General features: G+C 44.0%; 1 protein-coding gene across 4 annotated transcripts in view; it reads left to right on the forward strand.

Annotated features, from left to right (window-relative positions):
* CLCN5 (chloride voltage-gated channel 5) overlaps window positions 1–17,874 on the forward strand; it is a 214,621-nt gene that overhangs the window by 107,181 nt on the left and 89,566 nt on the right. The window lies entirely within an intron of this gene.

Here is a 17,874-nt window from a genome sequence, read left to right on the forward strand (position 1 = left end):
AGTGACATGCCAGTGGCACGGGTGTCAGAACTGTTTTTAATTTTTTTAAAGTTTTGTAATATTTCAGTGACTGGGGTGTGGCAGAATCCGGGATAGTGTGCTTCTGTGTGTGTCTTCTAGAGACTCTTGATGTTGTTGCCATGCAGCCACATAAATGGCTGCATCATTGTCAGTTGATGCATTGTGCTGCTTTATGCATTTCATTGTATGGCCAATAACACATGCCCTGCCCCCTTCACCCAATCTTGATGGTTAATGCCCTGGGTTTTCTGGCCTGGTTGGTCTGAGGGTGTGGGGAACACCATCCAAAAGTCAGCCGTCTAGTGTCTCTGGTCCACCACATCTCCGCCCATGACAAAGATTGGCACCTGCTTCAACCAATTAATGGTCTTCCCCAGTAGTGTCCCAGCAAATCTCTGATCATCAACTGGAACCTCAATCAACCTGGGAAGGACTCTGTTCTGGTTTTGTCTCCTTGTCCTTACTTTCATTTCCTGCTGGTGCTCCCCCATTTCAGTCTTGAGAAACAGTGTTTGGAGTAATATTGCATCAGTAGGCTATTATTTTTTTACCATGAGATGGAGGTGGGTGATGGTCCAATGGTGATTGAAGCTCTACCTGCTATTCTGCCAAAACGTTTGCGTTTAGCTGGTTGGATGGCTAATCGGGGCGATTTTAGAAATATAAGCTGGCTTTTAGGAGCAGAAGAACGTGGCAAGATAATCAGGTGTGTTCAAATGTAGTGCTCCGTGACTGGGAAAAATATTTTCAGATTAATCTTTTTTAAAGGTCAAATAGGATTTTAATATTTCCAGATTCAGATTCCAGAACAGTGTATAAAATATTTAAATATGTTTTAAACATATTTCTAAATTATGCATCTTTTTTTGTTTTTTGTTGTTGTTGTTAAACGTACTTTATTGGTATTTTTCTCACGTCTGGCATCCGTCATGATTGAACGTTACAATTACACAAAACATAACAAGCAGTGGATTTCAGTAATCCCGGAGGGTATTTTGCATATGCACTTCCTCCACCACTCCCCATTCAAGGAAATCCCTCTGCCATGATGCCTCCCGGGGAACCCAAGCACTCGTCCAGCATATGGCCACTCATCTCTTGGCTAACAACAAGGCTAATTGTGCCATTTTATGATCTATCTGTCGACCCCCTAGGTCTAGGTACCACTCCCAGAAGGCAAGTCTTCGGGGTCTAGGGTATCGCTCTGCCAGTCCCTTCTGTTATCTTCGGAATCACCTGTTCCCAGTCTCCCAAAACCCCTCCGCATGTCCAGACTAGATGCAAAAAATTGGTGCCTAACTGTCCACATCTTGTGCGCTTCGCCTCACTATCAGGATTTATATTATTAAGGCTCTAGGGGTCACATGTGCGCGTGCAAAAAGCTAAAGTGGAGCAACTTAAATCTGTTATTACAGGAAACTTTCTTCACCAACATATACACCTGTGCCCAATCGCATCTGTTATCGGCTCCGAACTTCCTTGCCCACGCAGCATGTGCCACACACTGGAGTAGCACCTGATCACCTCTGACAGCTTTATAGAACAATGAAATTAGGTATCCTCCTGCCCCACCCCCCATCCCCTCCTCATCGGAGCAAGCCTCCCAGCACTTGGGAAGGATGTGGGGCAGCCGGGAAGCCAACCCAGACCTCCCACGCCACACTTTCCAACTTGGCTTACTGCAGAAACTGTCCCGGCCCCACCTCAAAAGTTTCCTGAGCCTCTGGGAACGTGATGAACACCTCCCCGAGGTAAATATCCCCGCCAGTCTGACAGCCACCTGCCCTCCAACAATCCATAAATACATAGGCGTCGATCGCCCAGAACGGCGCAATATCCCAGATGTGCAGCTCCGTGTCGAACGTGCCCCACCCAGCACTTTACTCACAAACGCCTCCCAGATTGCCGTGGTCCGCCTCACCAGATAAGGAGCTCCCTCCATCGACCTTCCTCCTCATCAGTAATTGCACCAGGGAGGCACCACCCAACATGCCAAGGAACAACCTCTTTTCCCAGTTTTCTGTCACCCATTGCGCCGCATGTTGTAAATGGGCCGCATAATAGTAATGCTGCACATCAGGCAGGGTGAGACCACCATCCTCCATGTCCCGTTTAGGAACTGATAATCCCACCCTACTACAATGTCCGGCCCAGACAAGGGAGATAAACTAACTTCCGGAAAAAGGAGGAACGGATTAGGAACATGGCATTCTGAATCAGATAAAGGCAACGCAGAAGAAAAAACATCTTCGCCCAAGCCGCCTTACCCATCACCGAGAAGGGGCGTCTACTCCAAAATGCGACTGACCCCTCGAGATTGGTCATTACCTTATCCTCGTTGAGGCATCTATGTTTTCTCCATATATGCCCAAGTATCAAACCTTCTAATTCCCAGCAGAGGCCAAGCTCAGGCAATCAATTAGCGGGAACCCCCACCAAGCTATCCATTTGGAACAGGAGTGACTTCCCAACATTTACTCGGATACCCGAGACCGCATCAAAGGCCCCAAGCAGCCCCAGCAAGACTGGTACCGCACGGGAAGGAGTATGGACATACAGCAACGCATCATCCGCGTCTAGAGTGAGAACATGAATAGAATCACCAAGCGTAATACCCCATCTTTTCATCTCCCTGCACAGCAAAATCGCTAATGGCTCAATAGTCAGGCGAGTCTTAGTGGTGAGAGAGGGCAGCCCTGTCTCATGCCTCTCCCACCCCCCTGATAAGTCTCTCCCGATTCAAACCTTAACCAAAGGGCAGGTATACAAAAGGCACACCCAACTACAAAAGACAGGACTAAAGCCCATTCCCTGCAGCACAGCCATAAGGTATGGCCACTCCACTGTATCAAACGCCTTATCCAAGTTGAGTGATACTGATGCCAAGTCAGAGGCCCAGTCCATTGTTTCATGTAATACATGACTGAGTCTACGAATGTTAAGTATGGTACTACGGGGAGGCATAAAGCTGCATTGATCTTCATGGACCAGTGTGTGAACCACGTCGACAGCCACATTGCCAACACTTTGCCTAATATTTTTACATCTGTATTGAGCATCATAAGGGGCCTGTATGAAGACTGGTCGGCCGCATCCCTTCCAGGCTTGGGTAACAAACCGATAACCCCCCCTCACTCATCGTAGGCAGCAGTATCCCGCCTTCCTGAGCCTCATAAAAAAACTCAACAATGTCCCTGTCAGTGTGGAAGAATAAGCTTGATAAAACTCTGCAGGAAATCCATCCCTACCTGGGGCGTGGATCTGCTGAGGGCCTGAATAGCCACTGTCCGTTCCCCCACATCTAGCACACTTTCCAGTTCCTGCACAAGCTCAGGGGCCAACTTGGGCAGCCCAACTCCATCCAGGTAACCCCCAATCCACTCAGGCGGACCTGCCACCCCCGTTCTGTACACCCCAGGAAAGTGCTCCACAAATACCTCCAGGACATCCTGCCGATTAGTTACAAAGCCCCCATTCAATGTGCAGACCTGCAGGATAGGGTCCCGTCTCAGTATCCATGCAATGAGATTCCTCGACTTGTCTCTTCCCTCTATGAAGTCACTGACGATAAGCCCTAAGTGTGCACCTGTCTAATGAGTCCCATGCCAACTGCTCTTCGCACTGCACTTGTAGCATCTCCTGTTGCACTTCCTGCAATGTCTCCCCAGAGCCCTGCAGAACTGTCAGCCTGTGTTCCTGCGCCTGCAAGGTCACCCCAGTTGGGGCCGCACTCCGCATGTTACACCCACACTGTCCCCTCGCATGACAGCCTTAAGTGCCTCCCAGCCCAGTGCCTTGGTGGTCGCTGACTTCCAATTAAACTCCAGATAATCTGTCAGCGCACTCGCAATAGCCTCTCGGCATGCTGGATCCACTAAAAGATCCGGAGGCAAACGCCAGCGGCGGACATGCTGCCCAGGTGGGCCCCACTGCAACGGCAACAACACCGGCACGAGATCAGATGGAAACCAAGCCAAATGTGCCGCCTCCACCAAGGACCTCATCCCTGCCACTCACTAATATACGATCCAGGCTGCTGTAAGTTTTATGCGTCAATGAATGACATGTAAATTCCTGACCCTCTGGATGTAAATCCCGCCAGCTATCCTTGAACCACAAATCACGCATAACTGCTGCGAGCGAGGTCAACATCAGCGGTTTAGTGCCCTGTCGGGGCGCGTGTCTATCCGTCCGGCCATCAGGACACAATTGAAGTCCCCTGCCCTTATGATCGGTGTCCAATAACTCTTGTAAATGCATGGAGAATAATTTATCATCTATATTGGGTGCATAAGTGTTAAGCAGTATAACTTCTCTACCATGTAGTAACCCCTGGACTAACACATAGCGACCCTCCACATCTGCTTCACTATACGTGTGTCTAAAGGGCACCCTAGGTGCTATCCAAATGTCAACCCCTCTTGCATAAGTAGAGTAAGTTACAGAGTATAGTTGCCCCCTCCATTTCTTCCCCAACCGCTGAACCTCCTCCCCCACTAAATGGGTCTCCCGTAGGTAAGTTATTTGTATTTTATGACAGAGGAGGAATGAATGTACCCTTTAATGTTTAGAGTAGCCCTTCAAGCCCCGGACATTCCAGGTCAAGATGTTTGTGCGTTCTGCCATAATGATCTGCGATCCTCCCCCAGGTCGAGTGAGCCGTCCCACCGCCCTGAATCATCATCCTCCCATGCCCCTCCAGATATTAGAGATGTGTATGAATTCACACATGCACTGTATGAACACGGCCCCTTCTTAAACCTAAGAACAGTATGAAACAAGTCAAAACACTTAACACCCCCCCTCCCTGGACAGGCTGCAAAACAAATGAAACAATAACCACCACTCATCCATAAAGTTCCATGCTGTCAGGACCCTCAGCCTAATCCCGTCTCATTTAAACATGGCCTACCACTAATAGTGGAGAGAGGCTGTCGTGCCCCCAAACCCTGTAACGTCCCATCCGGTGACCAAGTATTACAATTCGAGGCATCCATAGCCCCCAATGGAATCTGCGCTTCCCTCCCAGAGCTCCATATCGAACAAAAGAGAACGGATGGAAGAAAAAATAAAAGTAGGGAGAACAGGTCAGAAACATGGCGTGCACAATACATCCAGCAGTTGTACAGTCAAGTGCCAGTGTCTACAACCATCGCCCCATCCCCATCAGCCGTCTCCAAGGACCTAATTGTCCCATCCTGTTGTCAGTGCCATCGTGCCATCTTCCTGGATTTCGAATCTGGTCCGATTCGCCCCCTCTCTAGGTGACAACTCCATCTGTCCAGAAGCCTCCCGAGACCTCCATGTCGACCTTTGGGCCCCCTGCGTAGTGCCGTCGTCCTTCCTCGAGGTCTCACTCCTCCACGAGGTACCTTGTCTTATATCTCCAGCTATTTCCACACATCTTCTGGCATATCAAAGAAATGGGACTTGCCCCCATGAAGGACCTTTAGCCGGGCAGGATACAACAGCATATAGCCTATGTTCAACGCTTGCAGCTTGGCCTTGACCTCCAAGAATCCCTTCCTGGATCCCTGTACTTTGTTGGTGTAATCCGGATATATTGAAATATTGTGATTGTCAAAGTGCACTGAGTTCATGTCACAACTGGCCTGGAAGATGCAATCCCTGTCTTTATAGTTGAGTATACAGGCTATGATGGCCCGCTGGGGTGGCCAGGGCCAGGGGGGGGGGGGGGGAGCAGGGAACCAATGCACGGTGGAGACAGTCTAGCTGGTTTGAGCACCTCCCACACCCAACGCTCCACAAAGGCCTCCGTGGATGACCACTCAGCCCGGTCCGGGAGCCCAATAAGAGGACCTACCCTCTGCGTCCTCCACTGTGTCCTCGAGGGTCCAAGCTTTGGATGTAACCTCCTCCATCTGTCTCTGCAGTGTATCAACCTCCGCCCGCAGCTCTGAAATCGAGCCCTTCGTGATGTGCACCCTGTCAGATACCTTCCGGAGGTCCGCCCTGAGGAGGTTAACCTCGACTGCCACTGATTCAATCTTCCCTTCCAGGGCCTCTCTAGATCCCTGAATCGCCGCCAACAGTTCAGCTCTAGTGGGCTCTATGACAGGGGTTACCAACCCCACATCAGTCCCGGGCCCGGTCAGGCGCGTCTCCCGTTGCCCTGACAGAGCAGGGGTTGTGTATAACACCATGGTATTGCAACAGGGCCAGTCGCTTGCTCTTACCCAGCAACTAGCGATCCGTTATGTTGCACCCGGGTGGGCAGGATTACTGAGAGGGTTTCGTTGAGGACGCAGGAGCCTCTCAAAGGAGTGTCCTGTCTGCCATCTTGCTTGGCCATGCCCCTTTCAGGTTAATCTTTGACTCAGTTTGCTCCTCACTTAAAAAGAAGCCATCATGGTAGTTATGTGACCAGAGCACTGGCGTTCCAAGGTGATGCAGGTAGCTCTGTTCGAGAGATTTGGAAATTAGTGGTGGTCTTTGCTGGAAGTCTAACATAGCCCTTGAGGTTATTCTTTAAAATGAGTTTTTTTCCCACACATTAACAAGGATGGTTTACTCCTTAGTGGTGACCAGACCTGTAGTCACTGAGGACAATGTCAGACTCCAGGTAGGAGGAGAGTTGTCCAGAGATTACTGTCTCATGGACCTTAGCCAAGCAAAGATTAAGACAGAACGGTCTGAAATTGTCTGTCTTAATCAACAGTATTAAAAAAAAATTTAGCATGAAGATGCCAGGCTTCAGCTTCTGGGCAACAGTTCATGTGGTAAGCGATGTCTTGTTTATTTGGCTTATAGTTTACTTTTCAGTGTGTGAACTCTACCCGACAGTGTACTTTGTAGATATTGTTGTTAAGCTGCCACCAGGAGCTTTTCACAAGTATGGTACGTACTTCAATTTATAGTGAAGTCAGCACCTTACTCCTCCCATATGAAAAGTATGTTTACTTTAGCAGACCAGGGACAGGTTTTGATTGAAAGATGTCTAGGGTTATTCAGCTTTGTGGCCTAAAATAAGTGCTTAAAAAGATTGATGTGTTTGTACTGCAGGCACAAATCCTGCCAATAATAAAATATTATTCACCAGGTCTAAAGGATTTTGGACTACTTTAGTACTGGGAGTTGGTACCAGCAGTAAACCACTGTTTAGGAAGGGGATGTAGTAAATACTTCAAAATCGCTCACGGAATGACCCATCTTGTAGCATACCCCAGCCTTCCTGGTGAGTGCACAGGCTAATGTGCCAAATTTTAAGGACTGCCAGCAGCTATTGATTGATATTTACATATGGACACTGCAGCTCTTAACAAAAAGAACTTATATCTTTTTAAATTTGTCAAAAACAGTAGTTATATAATTAGCCCCAACCCGGTGCATTGTTTGCAGTAAAAGTCACTTTTTTTCCTGTGGTCCGGTGAGCGCTTCTAATGGCATTTGCAGTAACTGACAAAAGGAAAGGAAGCATATGAAGGGATTTAAGAAAACACTGATGGTATGCAAAAGGGGGCTTTTCCAGCATGACTAGGTCTTCTGCTTTTGTCCCAGTGATAGAAGGGGCTATTCGATTTACTGGTATCACTGGTTATTCCTGATGTAAGACACACACTACCTTATTGGTCCAGCTAATTATATGCCTAATATATCCTTCCAGATAACAAAATAGTTCATTCACCTGCATTTACTGTTTAAGAGTAATCACAGCAGAAATGGCGTAGAAAGCCATTTTTTGGTTTTGTATGACCTGCGCATGTGTTGTCTGTGAAATGAAATGTTAACAAAAAAAGCCTAAAACTGACTTAGAGCCCGACTATTACTTACCAGTACTTACTTTTATCGGCTTCAATGTCACTGTCAATTCCTTGCTTCTTATCGGTCAGCGCTTCCTCTAGGTTTTTTGTATTTTCATGTTTGTCCCTGCTGTGGAGCATGGACCAGTTAAATCTTCCTCTCCATGGCCAGTGTCCTACTCTGTGCGTGCATGTGTGTCTGTGCTTTTGATCTGGCTTTAGCCAACACCTTTTGATTTTTATTAAAATTCTATCTCTAATATGCTTATTGGGACTTTGAGTCAGCTCTATTCATCTGTTGGCCTGTTGGTATTCACTTATTCCTCTGGCCATTGCAGCAAATGTACTGGATCAGGTGAGCCCACTTCAGCCATTGGCTAATTTTATTGTGAGTGATGGCATTCTGCTCTTTCACCAGGAGTACATGTATACAACTAGTAGTTTCCTTCAGTGCCAAGGACTGATATGGCAACGTTTGCTTTCTGATAACAAAAAATAATTCTGCTTATAGCCAGTGTTTGTTCTTTAAACATATGGGAGGGCCTGGCAGCATCTCCAACAGTAAAGGTTTACAAAAACCATCACAAAACAAGCACCAACAAAGTACAAAGGCTGGCAGCCAAAACCAGGCCTACTGGCTTTGCCAATGCTAGGGTTTTTGTTTATCATTGAAGTGGGGTTGTATTTGTACAGACCAGCAATGGAAGATGTGCAAAAAATAGTTTAAACTAATTATATTTTCCAAAGGCTTTGCTGTAGCATAATTGCTCGTCTCCTAAGCAGGATCAGCTCTAGCATATGAACTATACAATAAACATTGGCAAATACTAATTTATAATAATTATCTGAAAGTAATAATGTACCTTCTTTAATGCAGTAGGTGGTGAACATTCCCCTTTAAACAGCCCTTTAAAATGTGTCATTACAAACACTATTTCGAGTCTGCTGTAATGTTGTGACTTGAGCACTCAACTGAATGGCAGGAATGCAGCTTTCCCATGCCCACCCCCACTTGACAATCCTTGAAGTTCACCTGTGTAACGTGTGAAACTGGCATAATGCTTTCTTATTTGGAGCATTCTCCCCTTATAGCATACGGCCTTTATACAGCATGCTTCTCTGTATTTCTGTTTTGTAATGGAAATATACAATTTTTTTGCTGCTTTACTACACCAAGTCCTTGTAAATGCTTTCACGTGTTTTTTTTATTTTTTATTTTTCCTTCTCCAAACATAGCAGCCCCAAAGTTTAATCAGGGCTTTTGTTCAGCGTTGTGTGCTTGGGTAGCTGCTTAGACACGTGATCCTTTTTTAGGTCTCAGCCTACTAGACAGCACAGCTGTTTTGCTGAAGATATTTTGGGGAATATCATGAAGTTGACCTAGGAATGCATTCCGGCCGTTGATTACTACTGGCTTTGTGGTTTGTAACTCACACTTTCTGGCTTTCCATTTGCTGTCTTGATTTGCTTTAATCTCTCCAGGTTCAGTTCCTCCCTCCCATTGTCTCAGCTGGGTTTTCTGCCTCCTTCCATGAACTCGACTTTAGTTATCGGGCCTTTAAATCTGGTTATTATCTTGTCTCATTTGCTGCGTATTCTAAGTCCGATGTCAAATGCCAGGTGGTGTCTTCTCATGACGCTTGATTACTTATTTTTTCTCTGACTTCAAATTAAGAGGATTTATGTGACAATCTTGCTGGATACTGGGGATAGGAAAGAGTATTTTTTTCTAGCGCACAATAACGTTTAAATGAACTGTGTTAATATTTCAGAATATATCCGAATTATGAACTCACAAATGAAGCACGTTTAGTTAATTCTGAAATGTGTGTTGGAAATACTTTAATATGATCAGCATGAATCGTTAAACTAGACAGTACCACTCTACTCTGCGCCACTCCACTTTACACCACTCCACGGCACTCTGCACCAGTCCACTCTACGCTACTTCATGTGATGTCTCTCCACTCCACCCCTTACCGCTCTGCCAATGCACTTGAAGCCACTCCACTCTACACCACTGTTCTCTATACCACTTCAGTCTAGGCCACACCAGTTTACTCTGCACAACTCCATTAAACGCCACTGCACTCTGCCAGTCTGTATCACTGCACTCAGTGCCAGTACACTGTCTGCCAATGTACTTCACTCTGTAACCCTCAACTCTATGCCCCTGCACTAATAATGCCAATTCACTCTATGCCACTGTAATTCACCCTGCACCACTGCACTCTATGCCACTGCACTTTACACCACTTTACGGCATTGCACTCAATACCACTCTGTTACTGCATTCTACCGTGCACCCCTCCACACCATGTCCCTCTACTCTGAAACTATGTACGCCACTGCACTCTATGCAACTCTACTCTACTCTGCCCCTCTCAAGTCCACTGCACTCTGCACCGCCCTACTCTTAACCACTGCACCTTACGCCAGTGCACTCTGTACAACTACACTCTGTTACTGTGCTCTACTCTGCACCACTGTACTTTATGCTATTGTTCTTGATGCCACTCTACTCTACTACACTCTACTCTGCAACACTATAATCTCTGCCACTGAACTCTATGCCACTCTACTCTGCACTAATCCCCTCTATGCCACTGCACTCTGTCGCCCTATACTCTGCACCACTCTATGCTTCTCTACTCTGCACCATTCTAAGCCTCTGCACTCTGTGCCACTTGACTCTACTCTGCACTCTGCATCACTCAGCTCTACACTGCCCCACTCTAGTCTGCCCCTTTTAAGAGGAAAGTAAAAACCTGGCTGTTTGATGCCGTTTAGTTTTAAGATATCTCTGCTAACTTTCTGGTGTCTGCTCTGAGTGCCGAGATGCTTCTGTTTAAAGCAACTGTGCTCTTTCTCTAATATTGGTTGATTGAGTATTGTTTTAAACAACTCTAAGATGACCTTCCACCAAGAATCTCGCTCGAGCTTGGGGATTAGTGGGGCCAGGAAAGCTGCACCACAAGCCCGGTTGTTCTTTTGCTTTTTACCCCCAAAACAAATCCACTAATACCTTTAAGTGTCTTTACCTCCTGTTTTAGCTGTGAGAGACATTTCTTCTGCTTTAAAAAAGATAACCTAACCATAGGACGCTAGGTGAATGTGGTAATTGAAAGGAAATATTTATTTCAACCGTATCTTCAGATAAACAACGCCCTTTAAAATAATAATGCCCTCCTTTTCCAACATGCTGGAGGTGTTTCAAGCTGCACCAATTTAGATGTTACACGAGTCATGGAGTGAGAAAAGATTTGTTTCTGACCCTTCCTTCTCAGAAAGAGGAAAAACCTGTTTAAGCAGTTTTGTACACCACGAGTTTGCATATACTGATTCAAAGTGTCACTGGATTTCTTCTGTCCCTCTGCCAGGAAAGGAGATTTGGAAGCGCTTGAACTGATAAATACTTATGTGAACATTCCAGTAGATACAATCGGTTCATACAATTTTCACTTTCCATACAGTTCATGCATGCAGTTTCGTCATTAGTACTAGCATTGTCTATTCTTTCTTATCAACACACAGACTATGTACACAAGCATCTCCATTGGTGGAACCTGTTGATGTAATCTTATCTCTACAATTAAATCAGTACCTACCAATTTTACAGTCTTTTCTCACCAGTACATGGAGCTCCTGGAGGAAATTCCGGCCATTGAGCCAGTATTTGACACCATTTTCTCAAGAGAAAGCCAGTTAAAGAATTTTCTTCCAGTACTACATTCTGTGTTCTTTCACTAAACGACATTTGAAGGTCTTATGTAACTTAATGTCACTTGGGTAAATGGAGTAGCCCTTGAGGGCTGAGAGCTCATTCCACTTGAGATGCAGATTCAAAAAACATGTAAAAAAGATGGTGCTTGTAGAATTCTAGCTTCTGGTTTGTGTCAAGTCGCAGGCATTGGCCCATTACAGCAAAAAACATGAGAGTTTTGTTCACGACGGGGCCACTTCCTGGATGTGAGGCTATCCCTTATCTTTATAAGTAGTTTCTGTGCTGGAAACCGTGACTGTAAGCTTACTTGTGGTTACACAATCTGTCCAGATGGCCTGAAAAGAAGCCATTTCTAAAGCAGGGCAATTTCCAGTCTGTTCACGGTTTTCCTGGACGGTATTATAAACATTGAGGGTGAAGGTGAGATCTAGAGCAAAGGCAAATTTAAAATAAATGCTGGAGAGTAGGGCACAAAGTAGAGTTTTTATATTGTACATTTCAAGGCTAGTTCTCTTTTTGACCTGCTAAGGCAAAAACACCATAAAACACAAATCTCTCTTTTCCTTGTTAGTAATATCCTTAATTTAGAAAATCTCAGCTGCTGACTAATATCGTAGGTGGGAGGAAGGGGAAAGACTCTAACAAGAAAACAGTGGTATTTGCTAAATCCTACCGTGAAATAGTAACTTATATCACAATCATATCCTCAAAGAGATATATTGTTATAACTGAAACAATGGACAAGGTATACCCTTCAATCCCTGTTCAGAGCATCATTGTGAAGAAATAAACAATATCTCGTGTACCAAGTTACTCTGGAATTATTAAGCTGCATCCACTATGGTGAAGATGTATATCTTACCCAGGAAAAACACTTTCAGTTTTACTAGTGTGTCTTTCAATGTTTTCAGTCCCCTGGTTTTCAGTTTCCTCTTTAGTGAGCTTCTTCTGCCCTAGTGTCTCAGGGCTGCGGTGAGGAAAAAAGCAAAAGAAGGTTATTTTTCAACATGTCTGTTTTTAAGGTAGAACACGAAGTAAACCCTCTCTCAAATATCTGGTATGTGTACAACATCCATCACTGTAATTCCAAAGTTTGCATTTTAACATTTACCACTAAGAGTACATGAAAAGCCCCACACATCAACTGTTAGTTGTTACTTTTCGGAAGATTGAGTCAATCTCTCACATTTTTGCCTGCAAACTCCGTCGGCCACCCTATAGATTCTAAGCAGAGAACACACAGTAATTGCAGATTTGGACTCTCAGATTGTCTGGCACCTTCATCCCATCAAACTGTACAAAAACCCAATGCCTTGACCGTTTTCTGTCCCTTGTTGCACTTGTGTACCTTGCTTGTGTAAAAATCGCATTCTCTGAACAGCACAGGTCCACCATTTCAGTTGTTTACTGTCTTGACAGCAGCCTCAATTTTTGTGAATTTATACCATTTGTTGTAGAATTCTATTCCCCCATGCACAATTCAATCTAACGTCTGCTCCTTATGGCCCCATTTGTGCCATTAGAACCTAGTTTTAGAAAATGGTTCTTTCTGCAGTTTCTTCATATCAGCCATCTGTTCACAGCGCTGTTAGGCAAGTGTCTGTGAGCAACACAAGAAAAGCACACCCACTGTTGTCTGTGTTAAGGCTACCCTCTGTTTTGTGAGGATCACGATTTTATGGCTTTGCTCACGGACCTTATTTGAGGGAAGGACAGAAGAATGGACTCAATATGGTCGATTGAGGCCTCATGTGTCTAGCTTTAGGCATTTACACTGCAGCATCTTTGGTTCACCGCTCTGCAAAAAGGCTGAAACCAAGATTGTCAACAGTGTTCCAATGAGGACTCATTGAGGAACCGTTTCACAGTTTAATGGCGTACTTAATAAACCAAATTGACAGTGAAAGAAATTAACAAAGTAATAACAATGAACCATTGGAAAAAAAGTGTAAGCTAGTTAATTGTAGAAGAATTCAGTAGACACTATCAAAATACATTTGTTCAGGTGAAACAAAAAGTGCTCTGTGCAGAAAAATTGAACGCAGGATGATATCGGATGATGGAAGCACAAGAGTGTTTAGGGCAATATGGTGATAGACTAGTAGCTTAGCTGTAGAGGAATTAAGGTCCATCTATTTACACTTTGCCAAAGAACAGAAAGTTCAGTGGATTTCTGATGTCTTAAAATTCAATTGTGTTTTGTCCCTTGTATTACTTAGTTCATTTTCAGGATTATGGGAATGAGCACCTGAGCAGGTGGTTCTTTACAAGGAAATATAGAAAAAGTACTAGTCTAGGTTTATGCATTACAAGGAAGAAATCTAAGGATGTGATGATATGACCACAGAGTGTGTTTTGCTTCTTCTGAAACTCAGCTTGTTTTGGTCTTTGTCCTAACAGGCATCTGGCCTTGTTGCAATCTTAGAAGATGCATGAAGTTTCACCAGTGTCTGCAACATCTAGCCCTTGTCACGGACAAAAAAAATACTTTTCAATTCGCAGTCCCCCATTATAGGACTATTCCGCTATCACACTTTTTTTTTTTTTCTTTTTTTTTTCTTTCTTTTTTTTAACCGTAGCACAACCTTTAAAATGCTGAATTAAATTGCTGCTGGTGAATTTCCATGAGAACCCATTACTTCATGGATTAATACAGTTTTGGATTGATTTGCATTGAAAGGTTTCTTATTCTTTGAACTTGCCTAGTTATACAACTTACCACCCCTGGCTAGGCGTTTTTTGGCTAGTACCACTCCTGACCCAAAGATGGATTAGTAGAGGAAAATATAAATTTAATAATATTGTGTGTGTGAATGCAGGGGGAGTTTTTGTTGGTGCGCGTCTGCGGGGGGGAGTGTGTGGGTGGGAGTGAGTGTATGTGGATGGGGGTGAGTGAGTGTAGATGGAGAGTGAGTGCGAGTGTGAACGATTGAGTGCGTGAGTGCGATTGAGCAGATGGAAAGAGTGAGTGTGTGTATGCATGTGTATGTAAGTTGTCCAGGAAGGGGGGGGTGAGTGTGTGAGTGGGAGGGGGAGGGTAGTGTGTGTTTGTGTGAGTGAACGGGGAGAGCGGGTGAGTGTGTGTATGTGGTGCAGGGGTTGTGAATGTATGATTGCGCTGGGGGAAGTGAATGAATGCGCTGGGGGAGTGAATGCATGTATGCGTCGGAAGGGAAGGGGGAGTGATTGCATGAGCGCAGTGTTTGTGTATGTATGCTAGTGTGAATGGGGTGTATGACGAGAGTGTATCCTGGAGAAAGGAATGCTTATTCCTGTTGCCAGGGTGCAAGACCACCAGCTTTTTCTGGCAATGTGACTGTCTGAAAAATGCTGATATCATGCCATTTTCCGTGCTGGAGTTGCTTACCTCAAGCCCAGCAAACGCAGTAATGTGGCAGGACGAGTGGAGGCTCGGCGGTTTGGGTTGGCCAAACCGCCAAACTTCTAATTTGGAAGTATTCACCACCGGCCTGTCGGTGGTGCCACCACCACAGCAGCCCTGGCGATCTTTGGACCGCCAGAGTCGTGACGAGGGCCATAGTCTTAAAACCATCCTACAAGGGAGGAGCATTAGTGGTTCAAGATAGATGGAAATAGAACAGTGAGATACTACCACAACTAAACCACATTGAACACAAAAGTAATCTCCCCAAGGATTCTACAAAAGAGATACAATATGAGATTCTTACCATACTGTCTGAAGGCAAAGGAGGATGACATGGACCAATGTCCAAGAACCCCATTAATTTCCATGCTTTCTAAAATCTCCAAGGATGCTGGGAATCCTCCAGGAAGACCCATGGTGTTGGGAGTCACCTCAATTCTAGAACTCATAGCCAAATATGTGGATACCTTTTTGAAACAGTTTATTGCTAATTCTCCTTTCTTGCATACAGGAAACTATGGACATAATCAACCAAATGCAAGGATGAAATACAGTGAGCAAGAAGAGATCCTTGTGACAATGGATGTTAAAATCTTCATACTGCTGTCTGACATGAAGCAGCCCTAGATGTTGTAGAGTGGTATTTTGATATTAGACCTAGAACACATTCTGTTTGCACAAATTTCATCTTAAGGGTGATCAAAACTTATATAAAATTTTTTCATCAAATTTAACAAAGGCTTTTGTGTCAAAATCAGGGGGACAGCCATGGGTTGCCCCTTCTCTCTGAAGTTAACCAGTATTATTTATGGCCAAATAGGAGGAAACGTGTCTCAATAAGAACAACCATGTTAAGGTCATCATCTCACTTTAGAATTGGTGTATTGAAAAACATTGAGGATTTGTAGCAGAAGCAGCAGTGAATAAATTTCAGATTAGCTTCAATTGGATTAATACCAAATCTCCCAACATTACTTTTTCTGTCAATCCGAGCAGAGAAGAAATCAGTGTTCTGGATCCCATGATGTAACAAAAGGATGGTCATATTTGCACAACCCACTACTACAAAAAGACCATCAAGAATTAATTCCTACATTGCTCCAATTTACATCAAAAAACTTGAGCTAATCTCCCTTTCAGTCAATTTTTACTAATAAGGATTTGCACACAAAAAAATGATTACTTTAGGAATGCCAGGATCCTACTGGAATAATTAGGTGTACATCTGTATAAATTACTTAAGAGCATTGAAAAGGGCATTGTAAAACCCCAGGCGTGTATATTTACCCCCAAATGTAAGAAAACCAGTGAGAAATTGGTAGGCACCACCGCATTCACCAAGGATACTAATACCATCAAAATAATCATATGACCAAGATAGCCGTTGCTAATAGGTTCCAACCCTCAAAGAACCCATATTTGTACTACAAAATAGTAAAACAAATATACAGGAGAACACAGGGAGATTGATTACACAACATAGGCTACTGAGGAGGTTACGTTTTGTATTGGGATTGTCACCATTGGCCGGACACCATTAATGTGGAAAGTGTATAGTGTGCATTGAAGGCACGGACGTATACCACAATGGGGTGAAGAACATCCACCAAGAGTTTACCAATTGCAATACAAAAAATATTGTACACCTACTTGTCCTTGTGAAAAAAACTTATGTATGTAAGACCCCTTAGATGAGGAGAATTATTGTGTATTCTTTCTGGTAGTGGAGCAAGGCTGTTACCTAAAGTTGTCCTGGCGCTTGGACGGAGACGCCAGAAACTGATTCACTCATTGGGGAAACTCTGAGGCAAACAAAACAAAAGCAGAATTTGAACAACCTATATTGCCAACCAAATACAAAATTCTAAATGCTCTATTGCTACAACCTTTTGTCAAAAAACAATATTGTACGATGCAGATGGGTAATTTTGAAACATTTCCAAATCAAGAAGACACCTAGAGTCCACATTATTGTACTATAAAGCAACATTTATCATGAAATTAGGAGTTTGAAAATAGCCTGAACAAACATTCAGAGCGCGTTTCATATTATGCAATCCCACGGCATAGATAATGACAGCTACACATTTATTCTGACTGTGACATGAATGGATGCGCCTATTGTCTTCCTATATTTTTGAATGCCTCAAACAACCTTGTGTGTGCGTGTATATACATATGTGTGTATATGTGTGTGTGTGTGTGTGTGTGTGTGTGTGTGTGTGTATGTGTAACGTTTTCTCAAAGCAATAGACCTCTTGTACACTAGGAATCTTACGAAGACCAGGAATAGCTCAATCGATTTAATTACTAAAAAAAAAAAAAGAAAAAAAAAAGTGATAGTCTCCTTAATTACTGAAACATATTAATAAATTATCTTGAATAACTGACTTTAGGTACTGTCATTTGGATATACTGGTCCGAAAAGAAAGCTGAAGCATATTTGCACATCCATGTTGGTTGTATGTGGAAATATCTACTAAAGAAACATGTTATTTACTTACCAATTATCTTCTCAATATTTCAGTCCTCAATAGTTTGTATACAATATTCTGGTAGCACAATATTCTGAAGTCCGTGTTATTGTAAAAAAGAAATTGATCAGAAATTCTGTGCAGTTGGGGAAGTATTGTCTGTCACGAGATGCATGGCCTGATTCCATCCTAATTGTTTTTTTCCCCTTTCGTCTTGTTGTTCTAACCAGCAGAGACTGATATATCCCTTACTGCACAGGGACACACCTCTAGAGACCCCCTGCACAGGTATAAACACACCCACTATAGAAAGACCCATGCACTTCCTATTGACAGGCACACCCCCTCACCACTCCTCTTTGGTAGACCGAGACAAACTTTAGTACAGGCACACAACCTCCGTGTAGACACACACCCACTGCAGAGGTAATTGCTCTGCACAGACATACATATACATCCTGCAGAAAAAAACACCAGTAGATTGACAGTACATCCCCTGTAGATTGCCAC

Source organism: Pleurodeles waltl, chromosome 10 (assembly GCF_031143425.1).
Source record: "Pleurodeles waltl isolate 20211129_DDA chromosome 10, aPleWal1.hap1.20221129, whole genome shotgun sequence".
In the NCBI taxonomy this organism is placed as follows: Eukaryota; Metazoa; Chordata; class Amphibia; order Caudata; family Salamandridae; genus Pleurodeles; species Pleurodeles waltl.